This window comes from Rhinopithecus roxellana, chromosome 6, assembly GCF_007565055.1.
Source record: "Rhinopithecus roxellana isolate Shanxi Qingling chromosome 6, ASM756505v1, whole genome shotgun sequence".
Classification (NCBI taxonomy): domain Eukaryota; kingdom Metazoa; phylum Chordata; class Mammalia; order Primates; family Cercopithecidae; genus Rhinopithecus; species Rhinopithecus roxellana.
Window position 1 is genome coordinate 16,654,195 of NC_044554.1, and position 18,013 is coordinate 16,672,207.

At 40.3% G+C, this 18,013-nt stretch overlaps 1 pseudogene; it reads left to right on the forward strand.

The window, feature by feature from the left end:
- The first annotated feature begins 367 nt into the window (after positions 1-367).
- Positions 368-1,214, forward strand: LOC104680367 (annotated as a pseudogene).
- The last annotated feature ends 16,799 nt before the right edge of the window (positions 1,215-18,013 follow it).

Genomic DNA, 18,013 nt, shown 5'->3' on the forward strand with positions numbered 1-18,013 from the left:
CTGAGATCCAGCCACTGCACTCCAACCTGGGTGACAGAGCGAGACTCTGTCTCAAAAAAAATAAAAATAAAAATAAAAATAAAAAATAAAAATAAAAATAAAAAAGGAAAAAAGAAAAAAGAAACAAAGTCTCCTCCACAGCAACTTCCTCAGCATTTCAAACAACGATCAGGGACTTTTTTTTCTTAAGGGTGGTCTTCTAGGCTTCAAGCACCAACAGATTTTTCTTCCTTCATGGCCTTGAAGGTTGTCAGTTTGCATTTATCGGAAGTGCAAAGATATATTAAAATAAAGAACAGCACATTTAGAATTAAGGAAAGTCTGGATCATTTAGTGCTCTGATTCCAGGTGACATCCAGCACCCATCATGGTACCTGTGCTTTACTCTGCATGGAGAGAAAGTGCTGGAGCGCAAGTCTGGCCCTGGAGGTGCAAGAAGGTGCCCTACTGTGCTACTTCTGCCAGACAGAGCCTTGAGGGGCGGAGGGTGAGGTTTTTGCATCTCTGTGGAGTGGTTCAGGCTGATCGCACCTGCATGAAGGACCTCTACACAATGAGTACAGACTAGGGTACTTGACAAATCTTTGTGGTATGGATTTTGCTATTCAAACCAACCTGGAAATTTTCAGGAAGCTCAAGTCATTAATGGGTCGAAACAACCTGGAAACTGAGAGGATGCTAGTCAGTAAGGAAGAAAGGTGGAAAAGGGGGTATGCAGTTATTAATGGAAAGCTGACAAACATGGGGACTGTCAAAATGTGTCCTCCACTCGAAACATCTCTTTTTTCAGGCAGTGCCTATTTTGTGGTCAGTAGGGAGGACGTGGGGTATATGCTAGAGAATGAAAAAAATTTAAAATTTATGGAGTAGGCCCAAGACACATACAGCAAGTATCTCTAGGCCACTGTCCAAAGGATTCCTGAAGTCCCCAGCCCACTCTCCTTAAGCCATAATTATGACTTGTCTGATATGCACGCAGCTTGTAGGTTTGTCAAGTGGCGGCACTTTGAGGCACTCCTCACCCACCTGCAGTAGGGTCCATGTGCAATGCACTCAGTGTGATTTTCAGAGCTAGCACCTTGAACTGGATGTTGCGCAATCACCATTTGTTTGCCAATAAGCTTGACACGGACGGTGACTTCTTTGCCATCCAGTGTTTAGATGAGCATCTGAGACATAAAGCTTTGGAGACTTTAAAACACTGGCCACTATAGGGAATTTTAGGAATAAGAAGAAGAATGCACAAAATTGACACTATCTGGTTCCTCTTCTTTGTCAATAAGCACCAGGAAAATTGTATAGGGCCCTCTTTGGAGCAAGGACTCTAAGTCATCGTGTCAGAGAAGCTGCCTAGTTTTTGCAGAGCACAATTGGCTAGAAAGGTTGGAGCATTAAATGTTCATCTCGAGTTAACGTGAGGGTATCATAAAAGTAGCTGTGAAGCCAGGGCAGGTAGCAAGTCATTCTGAAGAGAATGGGCTGAGGCAGCTGGAGAAGAGGCTGACACAAAACAATCAGCCTGTTGAAAGAGCTCAGAGGCTGGATGCAGCAGCTCACCCTTGTAATCCCAGAACTTTGGGAGGCTGAGGCAGGAGGATTGCTTGAGCCCAGGAGTTCTAGTTGCTGTGCCTGTAGTCCCAGCTACTCAGGAGGCTGAGATGGGAGAATTGCTTGAGCCCAGCAGGTTGAGCCCCCAGTGCGCAGTGATCATGCCATGGCACTCCAGCCTGGGTGACAGAAACCCTGTCTAATAAAAAGAAAAGGCCAGGCACGGTGGCTCACACCTGTAATCCTAGCACTTTGGGAGGCTGAGGCGGGCAGATCACCTGAGCTCGGGAGTTCGAAACCAGCCTGACCAACATGGAGAAACCCCATCTCTACTAAAAATACAAAATTAGCTGGGCGTGGAGGTGCATGTCTGTAATCCCGGCTACTCAGGAGGCTGAGACAAGAGAATCGCTTGAACCCAGGAGGCGGAGGTTGCGGTGAGCCGAAATTGCGCCATTGCACTCCAGCCTGGGCAACAAGAGCAAAAACTCTGCCTCAAAAAAAAAAAAAAAAAAAAAAAAAAAAAAAAAAAAAAAAAAAAAAAGAAAGAAAGAAAAAGAGCTCAGGGACTTAACAAAGTTAGAAGATTTCACCTGTGCCAAAATTATTTAGAGAATTTTAAATGTGACAATTGTCCTGGTATGAATACATTTACAGCAACAAATAATCATAAAGATACAATTTATCTCATATATTTGTTAAAATAGAGACTTGATTTTACTCTAAATGATCCTTGTAAATAATTTCTTTTCTGCCATAACATTGTGCTGTGTAGTGTGTCTCTGTAGGCCATCTCAGAAAGCTTAAAATTGGCTAGATTTAAAGGTAAAGAATTTTTTAATTAAAAAAATTTGAACTGGCCGGGCGCGGTGGCTCAAGCCTGTAATCCCAGCACTTTGGGAGGCCGAGACGGGCGGATCACAAGGTCAGGAGATCGAGACCATCCTGGCTAACACGGTGAAACCCCGTCTCTACTAAAAATACAAAAAACTAGCCGGGCGAGGTGGCGGGCGCCTGTAGTCCCAGCTACTCCGGAGGCTGAGGCAGGAGAATGGCGTAAACCCGGGAGGTGGAGCTTGCAGTGAGCTGAGATCCGGCCACTGCACTCCAGCTCAGGCGACAGAGCAAGACTCCGTCTCAAAAAAAAAAAAAAAAAAAAAAAAAAAAAAAAAAAAAAAAAAAATGAACTAACAATTGTCATAATTAATCTCATTTTAAAGTCAGTCCATGTTGAACTTTTCTGGATTATTTACGCATTGATTATTTTAGCATACATTTACAGAATGCCTACTGTGTACCAGGCATTATAGTCAGTGCTGAGGGAAAAAGATAAAGAAGACACAGATCTTTCCTCTAGAAGGTCTCAGTCTAGAGAAAGATGGACAGTTGCATTGTAGAGGAGTGATGAAGTAAGATTTAGAGTAAGACGAAGTATGCAATGGTGTATGCATCAGAATATGCAACGGGTACAATGGTTTAACACCAAACTGGAGGAGTGGGTACAAATCAAGAAAGGAGATGGTCGCTGAGTAAAGGATGAATAAGAGTTTCCCACATGAAGAAGTGAGTAAAGTCAGTCCAAGAAAGAGGTGCAGTATCTGCAGAGTTAGGAAAGTGTGATGACAAAGTGAGGTGAGTTTAGGGAAGTAAAATTGGTTCAGCATGACCAAGAAGTTATATTGGGCCGGCACAGTGGCCCACGCCTGTAATCCCAGAACTTTGGGAGGCCAAGGCAGGTAGATCACCTGAGATCAGAAGTTTGAGGCCAGCCTGGCAACATAGTGAAACCTTGTCTCTACTAAAAATACAAAATTTAGCCAGGCATGGTGGTGAACGCCTGTAGTCTCAGCTACTCGGGAGGCTAAGGCACAAGTCTCATTTGAATCCAGGAAGTTGCAGTGAGCTGAAATCATGCCACTGCACTCCAGCCTGGGCGACAAAGTGAGACTCTGTCTCAACAAAAACAAAAACAAGCGGGTGTATTGGAGCAAGGAAGCATGCTGGCAGATAAGGCTGAACAGAAGGGCAGATGTCAGATAATGAAGAACCTTTTACGTCATGCTAAAGGTTTGAATTTTGTTCTGAAGGCAATGGGAATTCACTAAAGGTGTTTTAAAAGAAGAAGGTCATGATCAGATTTGTGTTTTAGAAGGTCAATTTGTTGGCAGAATAGAGAATCAATATTGGAAACAGGGAAACCAGTTAGCAAGCTGGTGCAGAAACTCAGGTAAGAAATCACAACAGCCAGGTCTTTCTGGTCATGGTTGTTATAAATGCTTGTGAAAATGTTTAATCTCCTTCACTGGGGTAAAATTCAGATTAAAACAAATAATACTCATTCTTTTTTTTGAGTCCTAACATTTTAAGTTGAACTCTTCCCACCCTCTTAAAAGCAAAAGATTCTGATAGTCTCATCTCAACATTTAGTACATCTTTTTCTGAATCATAAAATCACCATTTGTTAAGAAGGTAACAAAAAAATGGGGATGTGGTTCTTTAAAATTACAGCAATTTCACATATCTGCACCACAATGTACTACACCTGTTCATACACCCACCTTCTGCCATTATTAATAGTCTTTTGCTTTTACAATTTTCCATTCAAACCTCATTTTTAAAAACTAGGGTGACCACCAAATTGGGTGAGTCACTTTTACAGTCAATTCTTATGGTTAGTAGAATTTCAGTTCTCAGTTTTGTTTTTAAATAGTAAGAGTTATCCTAAGTGTCCAAAAATGTGATTAAGTCGTATCATCCACCTTCTTAAGCATATCAGAAGAAGGCAAGGAATTTTAACGCAATATTAATTCAAATTTAGGACTTGAGTTATGTACTATGATAGGTGTGATTTGAAGTAAAATGTACTCACGAATGTTAATTCGCGTAAGTTTGAATCAAATGGGAAAGGCACAACTCAATAGACTTTATGGAGATAAGTTGTAAACAATACTGCATTAGTGGGAAGCTTCTGCAAGTCTATTAAGTTCATTAAATGAGACATATTTAGGCATGCTTTTAACTTGAACCTTTTGTTTTCTCCATATGCCTTGAATGTAATGCTAAATTACTGTTGTCATAATAAATATCTCTAAGTCTATTACCAGTGGCACTTAATGGTAAAACTAAGAAATGATGAGAAATAGAGTTTTGAAAATTCCCCACTCCACTAACAACTTCATAAGGAGAGATTCAGAATTTCCAAGACAGAAATGTGGGCCTTGGTTTATATAATAGATGAGTTCCCATAATTTGCATTTATAGGAGAACTCCTGGAGATTATTTTGCTTAACTCCCTGATATTGAGGAAGTGAAGACTAGAGAATTTTCTGATGCAACCAGTGTGACAAAACTTATTGGTAACTGCCCTAGAATCTGGGACAGAAGTCTTCCCAGTCCTCCCTGCCTTCTTTTCCATGATCTTATAACCAACTTAGCTAAGCCAGAGAATTCCTCCTAGGGAAGAAATTCTTTTTTTAATAAAGTTAGTAATCATATTAACTTTATAAAATTATACTATTAAAAAGTATAAAAATTATACTACTTTTCCTATAAGTTCTGACAATAATACCTCTATTTAGTATACCCATGGGAAAATATATTCAAGCAATTCATCCATCAAGTTTGAATTAAAAGGGTTTGGAGGTTGTGTGAGGACATAACCTGAGTTGATCAAAAGAGCTAAACTAAAAATAATTTGGAAGTTTTGTTTTTTTTTTTTTTTTTTTGGAAATATCAATGAGACTAAGGTGACCATGTCTTGTGGCTCATAGACTTAGAGATCCCATTTTAATAACTGAATGGGGGTAATGGGTAATCAATCAGATGTCTAAGCTGAGTTGTTCTATCTCATCCTGACTCAAGGGGGTCTAAAGCCCAGCCACTTCTAATTTGTGATTTTGGAAGTTCTAATTATGGTATTACTTCAATTATTAAAAATTTCCAGCAAACGGAAAGTGGAGGCCTTACAGGAAATTGCACCAGAGGCTTTCAGTGGAGCCCCAAACAGGAACATTCCCTGTCTTATCTTCTTCCACCATCATGGACTGTAAAAAGAAGTGGGGAGATCATCATGCTAAGGACATGACATACAAGAGTCCTTGGACTTATTGAGAGTCTTGGTCTCCACACACAATATTCAATTAAAATGGAGAAACATTTGGCTGCTTAATGGTATTCATTTTCATATAGGCTGGGTGGGGTCCTCATGCCAAGGGAAGTCTAAGCCATAAAACAATTACTCAAGCCCTTGTGGCTGAGTCATTATCGTTCAAGAATCAGGCTATGCATTAAAGAAAAACTTACCTTCTGAATCCTAGTCACACTAAAAATCCTTTTCATTAAAGTGGAGGCAACTCCTCGTCAATAACAGAAGGGAACTGACATTTGTGCACCTGCAATATGTTTTGCATATTTCCTCATTTTCACAATAGCTCTGTCAGACATGTATTACCACACTTTGCAAATGAAGGAACAAATTCTAAGAAAGGAAGAAAGTGACTCCAGGTCACTTTCAGAAGACTGATCTGTCTGAACTCCAAATCAGAAGATTGATCTGTCTAAACTCAGAGTTCAAGTCCATTCCACCATGCTCTGTTCTTTACCTGATATAAGAAGAGTCAGAGGATCCCAAAACCTTCATTCAGAGTGAAAATATATTGTAAAATCCCATATCCTTTGGGTATGAAGACAGCTGGCCTTGCTAGGATGCCATATTATGCCCTGTGCATTTTATCTGCAAAATCTGCTGTCTATCCCGACTTCAAAGAGCCAGAAAATATCTCCAGCTATGATTAAGTAACTTTAGAAATGCAATTTAATTGCTGGGTGTGGTGGCTCACGCTTGTAATCCTAGCAGTTTGGGAGGCTGAGGCAGGTGGATCACGAGGCCACGAGTTCAAGACCAGCCTGACCAACATAGTGAAACCCCATCTCTACTAAAAATACAAAAATTAGCTGGGTGTGATGGCACATGCCTGTAATCCCAGCTACTCAGGAAGCTGAGGCAGCAGAATCGCTTGAACTTGGGGGGCAGAGGTTGCAGTGAGCCGAGATTCTACCACTGCACTCCAGCCTGGGCAACACAGCAAGGCTCCGTCTCAAAAAAAAAAAAAAGAAAAAGGAAAGAAAAGAAAACACAGAAAAGAAAAGAAAAAAAAAGAAAGAAAAGACATGCAATTTGATGATGCTGGGAACATTTGTTTCACAGCCATCCAACCAGACCTAATCCCAGTTTCATTGTATTGAGATTGTCAGATGCCAAAAGTAGTGACGATAAGGGGCCAAGGCAGATGTTATAACAAATTAACAAGTGATGCTACAGGCCAGGAAAGAGTTGTAAGTGTTTGAGGCATACGTTCAAGTCATCTAACCTTGTTGACTAAAAGGGCTGTCAGAAAGTAAAGAGTCACAGAGACAAGACTGAGCTAGTATCTGGCTTTATCATCAGTAGCTTCACTGCCGTCTGGCTAAGCGTTTGGGCTGGCTTTCCCATGCAATGGGATCGTGTAAGATGGAACATTAGGTCATGTCCAGTTTCCTAGAGCCAGTCAAGTGTGTTCTGCATTTAGAAAAAGAGGAAGAATCTCTGGGTCCCCACCCCCTTAAAAGACCACAGAAGAGCCAGCCTTGGGTCAATTAGAATGAGAGTGTCTTGTTTTTGTTTACCACACATACACCAGGAAACATTTCTGGCACTACACAGGCCACTTTTTTTTTTTTTTTTTTTTTTTTTTGAGACGGAATTTTGCTCTTGTTGCCCAGGCTGGAGTGCAATGGTGCGAACTCGGTTCACTGCAACCTCTGCCTCCCAGGTTCAAGCGATTCTCCTGACTCGACCTCCCGAGTAGCTGGGATTACAGGTGCCCACCACCATGCCTGGCTAATTTTTTGTATTTTTAGCAGAAACGGGGTTTCACCATGTTGGTCAGGCTGGTCTTGAACTCCTGACCTCAGGTAATCCACCCACCTCGGCCTCCCAAGTGCTGGGATTACAGGCGTGAGCCACCACTCCCAGCTCATAGGCCACATTTTTATATTACTAAACTTGGAATAACAGTAGCAGGGTATTTTTTCATCATAGTCACAAAGGTAAATATCACAGACCTGCCTAATTGTGAAGATTCATATACATTAGGTACATTTTACCAGTGGGAATTATCTGCAAAATATGCCTGTTATGAAATACAGTGATGTATTAAAGGGTCTTCCAATAAATGTGTTAAAATATAAATATGTAAAAACTGAGAAGTTTCTACCAAAAACCAAAGGACTTGCAAACAGTATTTTTAGATGGGGAAAAAAATGTTCACCATCACACTGATAAAAAATAAATAAAAAAGATGTGCAAAACAAAATTAGAATAAGATCTTTTTATGCTTCTAATATTTAAAAATTTACAGTATTCAATGCAGGAAAGAGTACGATGAGGATAGACTTCCTTATACTCAACTGGTAAAAATATAAATCCTATGAGCTCTCCGGAAAGAAATTTACCAGTATATTTCAAAAGCCTTAAGATGTTCATACTGCCTCTGAAAGTACAACGGTATTAGACACTCTAGGGTGGGTCCAAGCAACCTGTGTTTTAACAAACTATCCAAGCGATTTTTATGCACACTTAGGCTTGAGAACCACTGCCCTAGGGACTCTCACCCATCCCATGGCTTAATGGCTAACTGCTATAGATTGAATGTTTATGTCCCCCCAAAATTTATATATTGAAACCTAATCCCCAATGTGATGTTATTTAGATGTGGGGCCTTAGGGAGGTGATTAGGTCATCATGGTGGAGCCCTCGTGGCACTAATCTCTTATAAAAGGAACCTCAGAGAGCTCCCTTATTCCTTCCTTGATGTGAGATTACAGTGAGAGGGCACAGTCTATGAACCAAAAGGCAGGCTCTCACTAGACACCAGATCTGCTGGTGCCTTGATCTTGGACTTCCCAGTGTCCAGAACTGCAAGAAATAGATTTCTGTTGATCATAAGCCAGCCAGTCTACGGTATTTTCTTATGGCAGCATGAACAGACTAAGATACCATCTCTAGGCTAATGGATCCTAAATCAACATCTGTATACCACAATTTTTTTCCGAATTCCAGGCCCAAATAACCAACTACCCACTTGATATTTCTATTTGATATGTCACAAATACTTCAAAATAAATATTTTTAACATTAAGTTCAGATATTTCTCCCTAAAATCTTCTCTACCTCCAATGATCCCAATCTCCACAAATGGCACTATCAATTCTGCCCAAGTCAGAAACCTCAGTTTATCCTTGACTCCTCTCACTTTCTTCCACCTCATCCCTATATCCAATCAAGCACAGTCCCTAAAGGTTAAGATATTACTATGCATTGAATTGTGTTCTTTCCAAATTCATATATGGAAGCCCTAACCCCTAATATAACTCTGTTGGTGGTCTTTAGGAGATTATATAATTAGGTCAAAGGGTGGGGCCCTAATCCCATAGGACTGTGACCTTATAAGAAGAGAAAGAGATTTTTCTGTCTGTTTTGCTTTCTCCCTGCCATATGTGGCCACAGCAAGAAGATATCTGAAAGCCAAGAAGAGAGCCCTCATCAAAGACTGACCCTGCCAGATGTTAATCTGGGACTTCCAGACTAGGAGAAAACAAATTTCTATAGTTTTGCCACCAGTCTATGGTATTTATTATGGCAACCTAAGAAGACTAAGACAGATATCTATAAGCTGTCCATTTCTGTTCATCTCTGCTGCTACCATCCTATAGATGGAAACTCCACAGTTTCCCTCTAGATCAGTCTCACACTCTTCAAATCATTCTCCATACCCAGCTAGAGGGATATCGTCAAGTCAGGTTTCTGTTTAAAATCCTCCAGTGGCTTTCCACTGTCTTTTAAATATGGCCCAAATACTTAACATAGATATGTCAGGATGCTCTAAGAAATATTAAGTGGTGGTCCCCAACCCCATTCTAGTACACTGAGCCCTTCTGTCTCTTCCTCTAAACACTTGCTGCCCTTGGTATTTGCATCATTTCACCACCACCATCCTGGTCAGCCTGCTCTAAGTTGGAAAATATATGGCTCCTCTCCCCAGCCCACTTGGGATCATCTTTATCTGTGAGACTGTGCTCAGGTCCAACTTTCAGGCACCCCATGCAGGCCCTGTACTATACTCTTACTCAGTGAGTATGCTGTCCAAATTTTTCTAATGCCTAGCTTGTTAATTTTTTGTTTTAAACTTAAAAGCCAAAACTTTTAAGTTTCTGTTCTTGACTTTCTTTGGGATACTTCCTTTGCCTCTTAGGGAAAAATACCCCTTGGCTTACAGCCCAAGTGGCGGAGGGTTTAAGGTTTACAAAGTTCTGGGATTAAAAAGACATCAATTAGGGCTGGTCATAGTGACTCATGCCTGTAATACCAGTGCTTTGGGAGGCTGAGGCAGGAGGATCACTTGAAGCTAGGAGTTCAAGACCAGCCTGAGCAACACAACAAGACTCTATATCTACAAAACATTTAAAAAGTAACTATTCATAGTAGCAAAGACAGGGAATCAACCTTGGTACCCATCCATAGTGGACTGGAGGATTTAAAAAATGGTACATATATACTATGGAGTACTACACAGCCATATAAACACACACACACACACACACACACACACACACACAATCAGCTGGGTGCGGTGTATTACACCTGTAATCCCAGCACTTTGAGAGGCCGAGGCAGGCGGATCACTTGAGATGAGGAGTTCAAGACCAGCCTGGTCAACATGGTGAAACCCCATCTCTACTAAAAACACAAAAATCAGCCTGGCATAGTGGTACACGCCTATAATCTCAGCTACTTGGGAGACTGAGGCAGAAGAATCACTTGAACCTGGGAGGCAGAGGTTGCAGTGAAGCAAGATCGTGCCACTGCACTTCAGCCTGGGTGACAGAGCAAGACTCTGTCTCAAAAGAAAAAAAAAAAAGAACAAAACCATGCTCTTTGCAACAACATGGATTCAGTTGGAGGCCATTATCCTAAGCAAATTAATGCAGAAACAGAAAACTAAATACCCTATGTTCTCACTCATATGTGAGCGCTAAACATTGGGTGTCTATGGACATAAAGACAGAAACAACAGACACTGGGGATGACAAGAGTGGGGAGGGAGGGTGGCAAGGGCTGAAAAACTACCTGTTGGGTACTATGCTCACTACCTAGGTGACGGATTCAATCATACTCCAAACGTCAGCAACATGCAATATACTCGTGACAAACCTGCACATGTACCCCTTGAATTTAAAATAAAAGCTGTTAAAAAAAAAAAAAAGTTAAAAAAAATTAGCTGGCTATGGTGGCAGCCTATAGTCTGAGCTACGCGAGAGGCTGAGGTGAGAGGATTGCTTGAGCCTAGAAGTTTGAGGCTGCAATGAGCTATGCAGTGAGCCACTGCACTTTAGCCTGGGCAATAGACTGAGACTCTGTCTCTAAAAAAATCCATCAATTAGTACTCTGCAAATTACCTTAATGCATTGGCTAAAATGTCCTATACTATTTGACCTCTATGTATAGCTCACCACTCTCTTCAGCTTTGTTGGGGGAAAGCCATGGGGACTTTTAAGTTCCTTGAATAGACTATGCTCTCTGCCACCTTTTGGCCTTCACACATACTGACCCATCTACCTGGAATACTTTTTTTCCCCTTACCTCTGCCTATTCACTCTCCACGTCTCCATCTAAATATCATTTCCTTAGGAAGAACATCTTCGACCACATTTATATAAGATGAGGTCCTCTGTCAAACATTCCCAGCATACTTAGAATTTCTTTCAACCTTTAATTTACGCACTTATTATTACTTACAATTATTTGTTTAATGTCTATCTGCCTATGTCTAATGGAACTTAAGCTATAAATTCCACGTGTCTGTTTTGTTCTCTAAAATAATCTCAGTGTCTAAAACATACTAAGTGTTCAGTGAGTATCTATGACTGACACCAAGGTTAAATTATTTTTGTTTAGATTTCAGAATTAGGGTTCTCATACCATATCTGTTTATCTGCAGTATCCTAAGATTGCAAAATATGTTGTTTTAAAAAAGTTGCAAATGCAAATTATCCTGAATGGATCAGAATTTTATCAATATTATGCAAACAATACAAATCAGGAATAAACTTGTTTGCTTACATATAACCATTGCCCATATACCCTAGTTTTACTCTTTCATCTCTATCAGAACAGTCTCATTGTTCTCATGGAATTCAGGCAACAACTTTAGAATAAACAAATGTATATATTTGAACTTGATCAAGTAGAGTTACAGTAATGAAATACTATTTCTGCATAATATTTCACTTGAAAACAGAGCTTGAAAGCTACTTTAAACAGTGGCTTTAACTCCTAGAGAAAGCAGAAACAGGACTTTTACAATAAGGTTGGAAGAAGAGTCTAGAGTTCTCCTTTACACAAAGACCTGCGAGACACCTGCAGAAGCATCAGTATCTTACCTGAGCTGGTTTGTGACCAGCTGAAACATTTACAATAATACTCCTAGTCTTGGTTTTTATTCTTCTCTATTGCCCTTATCCCACATAATCTTTCCTTCTCCAATTTAGACAACCAAGATAAATTTCTCAGTGGGCTGGAGGAAAGGAGGAGAAGGATTAAGGGAGGGGGAAGGAGAGCCCTAAGGGAAAGAGCTGGGCCACAAGCATCTTCTAGGCAACTTATAATACAGACTTGTCTGCCACAAATCTTTTCACTTTTCTGCTTTACAACCCAGTAAGAAATATAAAGTATATTTGACTCCATGTCATATTGGAAATGATACTAGGTTTGTTTGTTGTTGTTGTTTTTAACCGAGTCTCGCTCTGTCACCCAGGCTGGAGTGCAGCAGTGCGATCTTGGCTCACTGCAACCTCCACCTCCCAGGTTCAAGCAGCTCTCCTGCCTCAGCCTCCCCAGTAGCTGGGATTACAGGAACGTGCCATCACACTTGCTAATTTTTGTATTTTTAGTAGAGACAGGGTTTCACCATGTTGGACAGGCTGGTCTGGAACTCCTGACCTCGTGATCAGCCCACCTTGGCCTCCCAAAGTGCTGGGATTACAGGCGTGAGCCACCATGCCCAGCCATGATACTAGTATTTATGTCATCTTCAGGACGACCATGGTTTGAATCACATTAATGAAATAATTGGGCTACAGCAGTGATTCTCTGAAGTCTCGACAGAGAATCTATTACTAATCAACTTCCAGACCTGAGTCATCAGATCCATTACTAGCTACCAACAATATAACATCTTCGCTTGGATATCAAACCCAACATGTCTCAAATGGAACTCATTATCTTACTCCACAGACTGGTTTCACTTCTTAATTTCCCTGTGTGAGCTAGTGCTACAGTCATAATCCCAGTCAGGCAAGCTTACAACCTAGGGGCTATCTTTAACCTCTCTCTTTTCTCATTCTCACAGTACAGGGAGGAGGGAAGGAATTAGGACTTGCTGTCTGTTCTACCCACTAACACGGGCTAGACACTGACATCAGAGAGTTGTCAAGGTGTAGACCAAGGTCCTTGTGGGCCAGAATGCCCTGTGGCTCTTGTTAAAAATGCAGACTTCCCACCATACCTCAAACCTACTCAATCAAGGTTGGGTTGCGGAATTGACATTTTAAGTTAGATTCCCAGGAAACTTTTAAGGCCAACTCAAGAGAATCAGTGCTCTAGAGGAAATGACCCAGTTATAGAGAGACACACATGGAGGAGCAGCAAGGTCAACAAGGCACCCTGTCCAAAGGGCACAATAAAGATTCAAGGGGAAGCCTTCGTGTCCTAAGCAGGTGGATGAAACATAGAAGCAGAAAATTGGTAGGTAAGGGGTCAGCACTTCTTTTTTTTTTTTTTTTTTTTCTGTCACCCAGGCTGGAGTGCAGTAGCAGGATCTCGGCTCACTGCAACCTTCGCCTCCCAGGTTCAAGTGATTCTCCTTCCTCAACCTCCCAAGTAGCTGGGACTACAGGCATGTGCCACCACACCTGGCTAATTTTTTATTTTTTGTAGAGACAGAGTTTCACCATGTTGGTCAGGCTGGTCTCGAACTCCTGCCTTCAGGTAATCCTGCCCACCTCAGCCTCCCTAAATGCTGGGATTACAGGCATGAGCCACCACGCCTGGGGCCAGAATCAGTACTTCTAAGCTCACATTTACATCTGTTTGTGAATAGCCTTCACCAGGGTAGGGCAGGAGAGATTCTAGTTCCCCAAAATTTGGACCAATCAGAACAAGTCTTGCCAGAGCCTAGTTCTAAGCATTAAAGCACACAGGGGAGGAATAGTAGCAACTCAGGTAACAATGTGGCATTCCAGGGTTATCACTGGCTGGTTTGATCCCAGCTCTCTTTGACAATAAAGAGACTTAGAGAACAATACAGGAGGCAGGGGGCTAGAAGGAATCATTGAGGGTTTCATCTGTATCAGCCAGGATTTGGTTGCCAATAAAAGAAACCATTTTAGCCACTTTAAACTTATAGAGATTTAATATAATGAACTAGGAGCTTTCAAAATTACTGGAAAGGCTGAGGAAACAGGCCCCAGGCTGAGCTTCCAAGAATAATTGCCAGAAGTGCCTACCAAGGTAGCTATTTCATATGCCATCCTCAGAAAACTGAGGACTGATCAGAAAGCACTCCAGCCTGGTGACAAGAGCAAGACTCCGTCTCAAAAAAAAAAAAAAAAAAAAAAAAAAAAAAAAAATGCCTAACCTCCTGGGAATGCAGCCCTGTAGGTCTCAGCCTTATTTTACACAGCATCTCTTCAAGATGGAGTCACTCTGGTTCAAACAACTCTGACAATGTCACCTTTGTACCACTTCTCTTGTCCAAATACCACATTCATACATCTGTTTGGCAGAGGCTGGGTCACATATGGAATCTGACAGAGTCTGAGAAATGAAGGCTGCAACTCTCTGTCCTGTAGCACACTACAAAGGAAAGCGGGGTAGAGCTGTATAGGCCATATGTGACATCTCTCTAGGCATCTAGTCAGCTATAAGCTTCTCCACTAGAATGAAAATTATCAGAAACCAGGGACCTATTGTTTACCATTTTAGGGGCCCAAGTACTTCACAGAATGTCTGATGAACAGTTGAAGTGTTGTGGGGGTAGAGAAGGAAAGAAGGAAGCAAGGAAGGAAAGAAGTTCAAGATTAGGTCAGGGCAGAGTCTACAGGCAGAAAACAGGAAACTCAGTTTTGATGGTATTTAAAACCTAAAATGAAATGAAGCAGGGACGGATACTAATAATTCTTATTTCCTAGTAGTGTTTGCTTTTAGTCTGTTTCTCTTCATTTCCATGCTGGTGAACTTAATACGGTTGAAATTCCTTAAGTCTGGAAAACATCAATTGTCTCCTAACTGGTACCTTGCCCAATTTATCCCCATTCGTCCCCATTCTAGTCCATTCCACACACCAATCTCTGGACGGGGTTTCCTAAAACATGGTCTTCCAACATTTTACTTGCAAACACTTCTAAAAGAATTTTGTAAAGCTTGTGTCCTCTTGCACATTTTTAAGCTGACATCTAAAATTCTTCATTCCATGTTAAAATAGTTGCAAAGGATATAACTTCCAATGTTCTGTAAATATTGTCATTTTAAAATAAAAATATTATAGCACTTTAAAAAATATATCTAATATAATCTAAATACCACATCATCCCTTTTTTAAAAATACATGAACAAGCTGTTCTTTAATAATCAGAAATTTTGTATTTTTCCTTTTTCTCCTTGAACTCATATTTCTATTCTGCTTCCACCAAAAAATTGTATCCTAGTATAACATTTTTATTCCTAAAAGTCTTTTTATCAATTATCTTATCACAATAAAAGTATATATGTTGAAATTACTTCCTGCGACTATGAAGCTATGTTTAAGAATTATCCTGGATTGAGATATCATCTCAATTATTATTATAATACTACTGACGAAACAACATGAATATATTACAACTGTTGATAAGTAATTATTAAACAGAAAAAGTAAATTTTTATTTAAATCTATCTCTTAACTAGCTAGATGGAGCCTGGATGGTTTTGCTAAAATTGGGTCAGGTATCTTAGATAAAAATTACTTACTATATTGAGACAATCTGTTTCATTCCTCCACCTTTTTCTGTTTTATTATTAATGTAAATACTGAGAAAATTTGTTTGCATAAATAAGTAGGTAGGAATAGAAACAATGCTCTCAATTCTTTGCACTCTGTCAGAATCATGTCAAAAATCTTGGGGCAATCTAGCATCAAAAATTATTTTTTAATTATCTATTAGGTGGCAACTCAATTATAGACCTTCCTACCAAGTTCTATAAATTGCTTATTAATAGCAAACCATCATTGCAAAAGAATTTGTTATGCATTTATTAATGTGACACCAAACATAGATGGAATTGGAAGCAATTATCCTAAGTGAAATAACTCAGAAACAGAAAGTTAAATACTCATGTTCTCAGTTGTAAGTGCGAGTTAAACACTGGGTACACATGGACATATGGAGTGGAACAACAGACATTGGAGACTACCAAAGGTGGGAGGGTGGGAAGAGGATAAGGGTTATTACCTACTGGTAATAACCAACAGGGTAATGAGGTATCCATCACTTCAAGCTTTATCCTTTCTTTGTGTTACCAACATTCCAATTACACTCTTTTAGCTATTTTTAAATGTACATTAAATTATTGTTGACTGTGGTCACCCTGTTGCGCTATCAAGTACCAGATATTATTTATTCTAACTATATTTTTGTAGCCATTAACCATCTCCATTTCCCCAACCTCTGCGGCCCCCACTACACTTCTCAGCCTCTGGTAACCATCATTCTACTCTTTATCTCCATGAGTTCAATTGTTTTAATTTTTTAGCTCCCACAATTGAATGAGACCATGCAAAGTTTGTCTTTCTGTGCCTGGCTTATTTCACTTAACATAATGACCTCCAGTTCCATTCATGTTGTTGCAAATGACAGGATCTCAAGGAATCTACAGTTTTAACAAGCACTCCAACTGATTCAGATGCAGGTGGTCCTTAGGTTCTACTTTGGGAAACATTCATCTAAAGGGGAAGTATCCTGGAAAATATATAAGTTGAAACTTGCAGAGGTGATTTATAAAATGAGAAAATTAACAACTAGGGTGTGTTAATTAAGCTGGATTTGGAGCAAGGAGAACCACTACAAAATGCATATGTATGAATTCAGTGTCGATTTAAACAGCACAACCTTGCCTATGGTAATTAATTCATCTCCAAGGGATCTCTGAGGTCCAAAGGTGAGCTCACCCTCTACCCTTGAGTCTGTGTGCTCTCCCGGGGAAAAAGAGGACCCACTGAGTTGCCTTATCATTCTTGTAACAAAACATTTTATATACTAAACAAGGGCTAAAGACATCACACTATATAAGCTACTTTACAGGCTAAACAATTCCATTGAAGAGGAACCTGGTTTTAGCAAGATCTGTACTATCCAAGAATGCCTGGAGTTCTTTAAAAAAAACTTTTTTAAACAGGTGGAGTGGGGGTGCTATAAAGAAGATAAATCAATATAAAGTGACACACTGTAACAGAGAGAAAAATATCTCTACATTTACATTTGTGAGTATGTATCGTTTTGGGTTTTTTGGTGGGGCAGGGGAACAGAGTCTTGCTCTGTCACCCAGGCTGGAGTGCAGTGGTGCGATCTCGGCTCACTGCAACCTCCGCCTCCCGAGTTCAAGCAATTCTCCTGCCTCATTTTCCCAAGTAACTGGGATTACAGGCATTCACCAGCATGCCCAGCTAATTTTTGTATTTTAGTAGAGACGGGGTTTCACCATGTTGGCCAGGCTGGTCTTGAACTCCTGACCCCAGGTAATCCACCTGCCTCGGCCTCCCAAAGTGCTGGGATTACAGGCGTGAGCCACTGGGCCCAGCCACATTTGGTAGTATTTATTCACTAGTGTTCGTACTATACTTGTGCTGTAAAATGAAAAACAGTAACAGGTTGAAATAAGAAGTGATGAACTATTTGGGGTAAAAGAATTTCTGGTAAACATTAACTTATTAGATTTGTAGTATGTGTTCAACTGTGTACTTACCTTTAGAATTACTAAAATATTATTTATCTACATATAAATATATATTAAATTTTTTTTTACAGGAAAGGTATAAGGTCTTTATAAACATTCAAATTCCCCTAACCTATGGAGTGGATAATAAACTGATTATTGTGTTTCGTTTTGTTTTTTAGAGGTGGGGTCTTGCTTTGTTGTCCAGGCTAGAGTGCAGTGGCATAATTACAGTTCACTGCAGCTTCAGTCTCCTGAACTCAAGCAATCCTCAGGCCTCAGCTTCCTGAGTAGCAGGGACTACAGGCATGTGTCACCACGCCCAGCTAATTTGGGTGTCCCACTATGTTGCCCAAGCTGGTCTTGAACTTCTGCACTCAAGCAATTCTTCCACCTAGA